At 41.7% G+C, this 7,962-nt stretch overlaps 1 long non-coding RNA gene across 1 annotated transcript in view; it reads left to right on the top strand.

The window, feature by feature from the left end:
• Positions 1-5,520, top strand: part of LOC116670614 (uncharacterized) — a 23,924-nt gene extending 18,404 nt beyond the window's left edge. Inside the window, exons 3-4 of the long non-coding RNA XR_004327069.1 lie at positions 5,165-5,184; positions 5,413-5,520. This is a non-coding gene — a long non-coding RNA (uncharacterized LOC116670614). The remainder of the gene's footprint in view (positions 1-5,164; positions 5,185-5,412) is intronic.
• The last annotated feature ends 2,442 nt before the right edge of the window (positions 5,521-7,962 follow it).

Genomic DNA, 7,962 nt, shown 5'->3' with positions numbered 1-7,962 from the left:
TATGGAGTCCCCTACTGGAGCCCCATACAGGACTCCATTCAAGGTCTCCAAGAAGGCTTAATAATCTGAACTCCTGTTTGGTGCATATGCACAAACAACAGTCAGAGTTTTCCCCCCCATCGCGCCGCAGGCGTAGGGAGGTGACCCTCTCGTCCACCGGGGTAAACTCCAACGCAGCGCGCTCAGCCGGGGGCTTGTGAGTATCCCCACACCCCCCGGCGCCTCACACCCTGGGCAACTCCGGAGTAGGACAAGTCCAACCCCTGTCCAGGAGTACGGTTCCAGAACCGAGACTGTGCGTAAGGTAAGCCCCACCAATCTAACTGGTAACGCTCCACCTCTCGCACAAGTTCGGCTCCTTCCCCCACAGAGAGGTGACGTTCCACGTCCCCAGAGCCAGCCTCTGCCGCCCGGGTCTGGTCCGTCAGGCCCCTGACCTTCGCCGCCACCCATATGGCAGCGCACCCGACCCCAGCGGTTCCTCCCCACAGTGGTGAGCCCATGGGATGGAGATGGGTGCCACGTAGCTTCTTCGGGCTGTGCCCGACCGGGCTCCGTGGCAAACCCGGCCACCAGGCGCTCGCTGCACACCCGCCGTCTGGGCCTGGCTCCAGACGGGGCCCCGGGCCTCCTCCGGCAGGGTCACTCCCCTCTCTTCCTCGTCTCTCCATAGGGTTTTTGAACCATTCTTCGTCTGGCCCCTCACCTGAGACCACTTTGCCATGGGAGACCCTACCAGGAGCACAAAGCTCCAGACAACACAGCCCTCAGGTTCATAGGGACACACAAACCTCTCCACCACGATAAGGGGATGGTTCCCCGGAGAGGATTAGGACAGGATTATGGACACATTATTTTATTGCTGCAAGCAAAATATATAAATTTAGACCAACCAGTCTACAAAAGTAATTTTGCATTTCACATTACCTTCTGATACAAAACATTTTCTGTGTGCAAATAATCATGTTACACGACCATTTTATTTTTATTTTTATAATGCCCATGGAAAAAATAGTCACAATTTAGAAATGAAAGCATTAAGACTTAAATCACTAACTTTGAAATCATGGAAACTGCTACTAAAACCATGCCTTGAACCATTGAACAAATGTTAAAAAAAAGTATTTTTACACAAAAGTCTTCTTAGACCGCTCTCTCTGGTGTCCTACCTGTGGTCAGCATGCCGAATGGATGTGCTATCTTTGCAAAACAGAAATTCTCACTGATACACATTGAAAATAATTGCACCGGATGAAAAAAGAAGCCTTTAGTTTGCAAAAAAAAAGCCTGAGATTTGGTATTTAAAGTGGTAAAAAAAAAATTAGGAAGATAAAACTAATGTGTTTACATTTTTAAATTTGTTTGGTGATTTATGGGGGGGGGGGATTTTTTTTAAACACTGCATTTCCTGCATTCTGGTGAATTTGTATGCACCTATTTATACGTTCTTCTGAATCAAGTTATGCTGGAAATATCTTTATATAAAGAAAACAGATTACAATCCAAATATAAAACCACAATAAAAATATATTGCAGTAAGGCATTCTGTATTGCTTTCATCTATTTATTCTCCTTTGGATCAACTTTTCTAATTATATCTAAGACAGCACACATGTAGCCTAGCATAATTTACTCTTCCCTCCTCTTTTGCATCTTTTGTTGAGGAAGTAATCTCCTTAAATGTGCAATTAATTTATTAATTAACCCCTGGACTGTAATATTTCAGATGTGTTTGAGCAAGATTTACGCTCATGGTCAAAACTGTGCGCATTCAAAATATGACTCATCCCATCTGTACTTTCTGAGATTTGGAGGAGTCGTGCTATTTTGAGAAAAATCAAGTTATAATAGGCTATTAGATGAATACAGTCACTATATTTCAGAAAATAATCTACCTGCACCATAGTCTGCTGTACATTACGTGATTGCTCTGCTGATGCGGTAGATCCCAGACCTCCCGACAGACACAGAGCCCCGTTGGAGACTCTGGTCTTTGAATCAGACAAAGTTTAGGGAAGTGGCTGAACGCTGCTCTACATCAGAGATGGAAAACTGAAACTACAGAAGCCATCAGCTCAGACTGGAGTAGTATGTATAGTTGGTGCGGTTCGAGTACGGATACCAGCTCTTCAAGCAGATCTCGGTACGCTTGTTTGGTCCTTTTGGTGCGCCCCAGAGTTTGATTGTTGCATTCTCACCTGCCCAAACAAACCACACCAGCAGGTCAAACTAGCTCTAGTTCAATTCACCCGAACTAAAGGCTGTTGGTGTGAAAACGCCCTAAAACCACTTAGGATTTATTTTGTAGGAAAAACTTCATTCTCTCAAACCTGGGCAGAAAGACAAGTTGCTGGAGAAAATTCTGAACAGGACACCTGGAATTATGTTAGACGTGATGTCATAGCTGGAGGTACCCTGCACCCTGACCGAGCTGCTCTCCACTGGTACACTGGCAGAGATTGCAGGGAGATGGGCACATACATTGAAAGAGTATGCAGTCGTCAATCCCTGAACACTGCATTAGTCAGATAGCCTACATGCAGTACTACATTTTGGTGCTGCATGGAACGAAATATTTGCACTTGAAGACAACCTGGAGCCAGGACTTGAGCAGAGACAATTTAGACATGTGGCATGTAGACAGTTTGTCTTGTGGCAGCATGGTCGCCTGGGTGGAATAGGGTAATACCCAGCTATATGTGAGTGGAAAATTAGGGACACATTTCCTGACCCCAGGGCCACTACACTGGCTACAGGGTGCGTTGCTTGGTTTATACATTGTAAATAGTTTAAACACCCCAACACTACACAGGCAAACATATACAAGCAGTGATTTGTCTGGAAACCCAACTAAGATTTATTGGAAATAAATAGAAAGGTTTTAACTGCAAATATGACTTGAAAGTACATCCAGTGTTTCCCTAAGGTAATGAATCATTACATTATTTATGTTGTTAATTTCGTAATCAATATCATGATATCCTACTCAAAACAACAGTTGTAAAGTCACTTAAGAAGGCTGTGCATCACACTATCTTCTGTGTTCCTGTATTTTCATTTATCAACAAAGTCTTGTCTTCTTTAGCTCTGCCTTGTGCACAGGTGGTGACGCCATGTGTTATTTTGCACAACATATGTGTCAGGTTGGGGATGAGCTGGAAGAGGCTGTGGAGGAGGAGGACAACCAGCCGCCTGCTGACCGTGAAGGTGGGGAGTGTCGGAGTGGAGCTGCGTGGCGGGCCGCTCTCACAAATGAGGTGTCTGCATGCATTTCATGAGGCACCTCTCGACCGTGATTACTTTTTCTAGGTCAATAATTTGGGGATATAAAGCGTGGAAGATGACTTGCTGCTTGAATCCAAGCTGCTCATACATCCAATCACATAAAATAAAGTTTACTCCTGTACTTTACCGAAGTAGAATCAATAGGTCATACTTTTGACTTTGACTTCGTTACATTTTGCAGCAATTATCTATACTTTCTACTCCACTACACTTCTATAACGTTCCGTTCCATTTTCTGATCAGTTTCGGGCAGTTTTTTTGTATTAGTGATTTATATCGCAGAAAGGTCTTAATAATTTTGTGTATTATAATGCCATTGTTTTGTTTCAATTCATATCACCTTGTGTGACTAACTTTAGTTTGACTCATCCTTCCCAAGCAATTATAACATGGTCCATGCAGCAGATGTTCTGATTGGATTTGTTCTGTTTCTTGTTTTTATTTTGCTAGTTTGTTTTTCAGTCTTGTCTTGTTTTACTTCCTGCCCTGTGTTTTCCCACCTTTGTAATTGTCTGCCCCACCCTGATTTGTTTCACTTGTTCCTGAGTCTTCGTGTCACCTGTCTCTTATTTCTTCATTAGCTTGTGTATTTAGTCTCTGTGTTTTCTTTGTCTTGTGTCAGGTTGTTATTTCTGTTCTGGATTGTGTGTTTGTTGAGTCTACCTGTTTTCATCTGTATTCCTGTTTCCTGTGTTCTCTGTTTTGACTTGCACTTCGTTTTGGATTTCTTTGCCTGCGGTACTCTGGACACCTTTTGTCTGTATGTGTTTTTGTTCATTAGATCTTCAAGCTCTATTCTGCCTGCTGTCTGTCAAATGTTCTTGACACGCCCATTTTACCAAGGATGCATTGGTTGGTAACTTAGCAGCGCCCGTATCCCAACATTCATTTCAGCATTTAATGAGGGTTGGGTTCCACGTTGACAGATTGTTTGTTTGAATTGAACACATGTCCATCTTAAGATCAACGGGAACCTGTGGTTAACTCCACAAGCACCTGCAGGCTTAACAACCTTACTGGCCAGCAGTCACACACACACACACACACACACACACACACACACACACACACACACACAGGCAGGGGAGTGAGATACTGTTTCTCTACGGGAGACGTGTTTAAATTGTGACTTGTAGGCTAGTAGATATAGTATTAATCTTATACTTTGTTGGTTTATTTGCTTTCTGATTTTTTTATACAAGTTTTAGAAGGAAACAAGAATTAATGAAAATCCTCAGTTTGCTTACCTACAGTAAATAGATATTTTTATTTTGTCTGTAGTAATTTACATAATTACTGGAAATGTTACAAACTAAAGGTACATAATAGTCCAGAAATTTGAAAAAACCTGCCATGAATTATCTATAAAAACAAATACCTGTGGTGTTCCCATTGCATACACCTCCATTAGTTTGTGAAAAACAATAAGTGCACAGTTTTACTATAGTAAAGGAAGTGTTTTTCACATTTTCACAACTGTGCGTCTGTAACGCCAGACATCTTACCTGGACATATTGGTATCTTTGGCCTTTTACCCGTTCACTGTTTCAGTCAAACAACTGTTTCTTTATTTTCAAAAAAGGCTTCATGAGCTTTCCCAATGTAATGTATTTACCGTATGTGTTCACTACAGTTTTTTTCTCAATTGTTAAAACACAACTTCTGAAACCTTCCTCCATTTTCTGAAAACGTTAAACACAAAACCTCATCTTCAAGCACTAGTTACAAAACCTCTGACTCCTCTTGCAAAATGAAACTTTCGCCTCAAAACAGTTTTACCTGCGATCAAAATGATACCCACCATCCAGCAGTCAGTAAACAATACACCAGAAATGGAAAACACATCTTCAAAACATAAACCTACATATATATACTGTAGTTCTTTGTTGATATGAACCTGTAACCAGTTAAAATCTATTGAGCAGTCAGTACTGTTAACAAATGGAAACCACAGTGTTCATACGATTTGTTCATTGTACAGTGTACAGCCTACAATGCACTGGACTACATTATACAACACTACTATAAAAGGGACAAAAATCAAAGGAGGAGGAAATCTTCTTGTTGTTGGGCTGGGTCCGGCCAGAGCACTTCATCGACATCACAAGCAATATTCCCCCCCCTGAGGCAACCTGCTTGCTTTCTGAACTGGCTTATATTGGTTGTGTCAGATCATTTGAAACAAGTGAAATCAATTTTGAGTGGTTGTGTTCAATCAATGACATGTGTTCTCTATTTGTGTTTGATTTTTGACACTTGTGTTTACCAGTATGGATGACATGTGCATTAGAGAGCAGAATGGGTTTAGAGTTTTTCTGAAAAGTCTAAGTGAGATCAAATTGTGTTTTACCGTGTGAAGTGGTTTAAGGTATTGACAACAGACTGCACAATTAGCTAAATGAGTTACGAAAACTTAGAACTTAGTTCAGCCAATGAGTTTTAGTGTTTTAGCAATTGAGAAAAACTATTTGGTGTTTCTTTATTTTCAAAAAGGGCTTTATGATTTTTCCCTATATACTCTATATACAGTATGAGTTCACTAACACGTCTAAAACAAGAAACCATTTCAGTCAGCAGTGTTTAAAATACACCAGGTTGAAATCCGTATTGTTTTGAATGTGTGGTTGTGACAGCAGTGTGTTAGCGTCTGAACAAAGTGCTTTAAATCCACAGCGTTGTGCAGGTTGTGGTTAAAGTCATGGGAGAAGTGTGTAGAGTTTTGAAAACTGTGTTCAAGCAATGAAAAACAATCTAGAGTTTGGTCACGTGAACTGCTGCTGTGCAGACTGGAGTTAGAGTTTTGCACGTTACTCCAGTTGTGCCCGCTGTCGTCCAGCAATCGTAAAAAACTGCATTGCAATCGTTGTAGCTTTGTGAGGTTTTCTTATCCAGACCTTGTTTTTACAGTAGTATTGTTGTGCTTTTTATTTCTAGCTGTTATTAAGGAGCACTGCAGGCGGTCTCTGTGCTGGGGGTGTTGTGTACAATAACAGGAAGAACTCATCGTGTCAAACGGTAAACAGCCTTTATTCTTCCTTTAACTTCATTCTTCCAAGAACAACCAGCAAGAACGTTTTACCCAAGAACACGAGTCTGTTCCTTGCATTCTTGAGATTGAGAAACAGCCCCCGAGATGGCGGAACAGATTGTCCGTCTCCGGGGTTGTCACCTCTGTGTCTTGGCAAAGAAATAGAGGGAATTAGCTGTCCGCTGAGGCTGCTGGCTAACATTAACATTAGTTAGCTAACGTTAGCTTGCTAATTGGTAAATATTGGTAAGCATCACAGACAGTGAGCCTAACAATGTTGCCAGTCATCTGGCGAGGGCACTGTGCTTTCCTACGCTGTTTCAAGCGTGTGTGAATGAAACATTAAGTTGTTAAAATGACCTAATTTAGTGGCCGGAAAAAGCCTTATTGTAACCAGTTGTGCGTTGGCACAGCGCCACCTACTGTACGGGAGGTAGAGTGTCTCCGTTATTCTCCCCATTCTTTCCTGCGTATGTATATTGGGGCAATTATTCTCTTAAACGGGGTAAGACCAAACCCTGTTTACTGCTCTGCATGTAAACACACTGATTGTGTTTCAACCTTTTGTTTAACAGAGCGTGCCATCTAGTATGCATGGAAAATAAAGAAAAGGCTTCACAAAGCTTCTTTCGGACATCACTAATGAATTCTTCATGAGGCACATTTTCTGTAAAGACACATTGCAGTTTTCAATAGTGATTTTTCAATATTTTTGACTTAATAAGAGGGAACTCACACTTGGCCCATTTGCCTTGAATTGTGCCCGAGCATGATTGTCAATATGCCCTTGAGCAAAGTATTTAACCCCCAGCTGTGCAGGTAAGTGCTCAGGGACCTGTGAGACTTCCTGGTTGTAAATGTGGAGCAGAGTGCTGCAGGCTGTATTATTAAAATGGCAAGATGGTCGCAAGGTTTTTTATTGTTTCCATATTTTTCTTTAACAACAATTTTACTGCAATTGGGTATCATTTTAGAGGCATCACTAAATTAGAACTAAAAAAAGAAGTTTCTGGCTATAGTTTAAACTGCCATAAAGACATTGTTTTCTGCTGCCCTGCAGCAAAGAAATGAACACAATACAAATGATTCAACATTTACTGTGCCAAATGATTCCACAGCTCATTTTCTAGCCTGTACTCTGCTCGGAAACAAATACTCCCCATCCTAAATGATGTGTAAATACATCAACATTATGTGACAATGCTTTAATAAGGTTCCTAAATCGGGACACGTTACAAAACTACTGTCTGGGCCTAAAAATGTTTGCAGTGTGTTGCTGAAAAAGAGCAAGAATAATCAGGCGACATTCCCCTGCTGTAAAGAAGGAGCCAAGTGCTCAGTAAAACACCAGCAGTGCCAACTGTCCCATTACAAGAGAAGAAATATTGATCCAAACTGTTAGCGCACTCGCATTCTACCAAACAGTGAACAGCTTGCGTCCTACTTAGAAAGACACAAAGTGAATGAACAATCAGGTGCGCCCTTTCATTCCTTATAAATGTCAGCTCACTCATGACCTGAGGTGCACTAGCCTGGTTGACACCAGAATGAACCTTCCCCAGACCCTTCTCAGTCTCATTCATAGCCTATTTCCAATAAGGCAAAACCCGCGGAAATGTCTCTGGGCGCAATTGGATAGTCCTTCAACC

This window comes from Etheostoma spectabile, chromosome 20 (assembly GCF_008692095.1).
Source record: "Etheostoma spectabile isolate EspeVRDwgs_2016 chromosome 20, UIUC_Espe_1.0, whole genome shotgun sequence".
Lineage (NCBI taxonomy): Eukaryota > Metazoa > Chordata > Actinopteri > Perciformes > Percidae > Etheostoma > Etheostoma spectabile.
The sequence above is the reverse complement of the archived record's forward strand: the minus strand, read 5'-3'. Positions and strand labels throughout refer to the sequence as shown.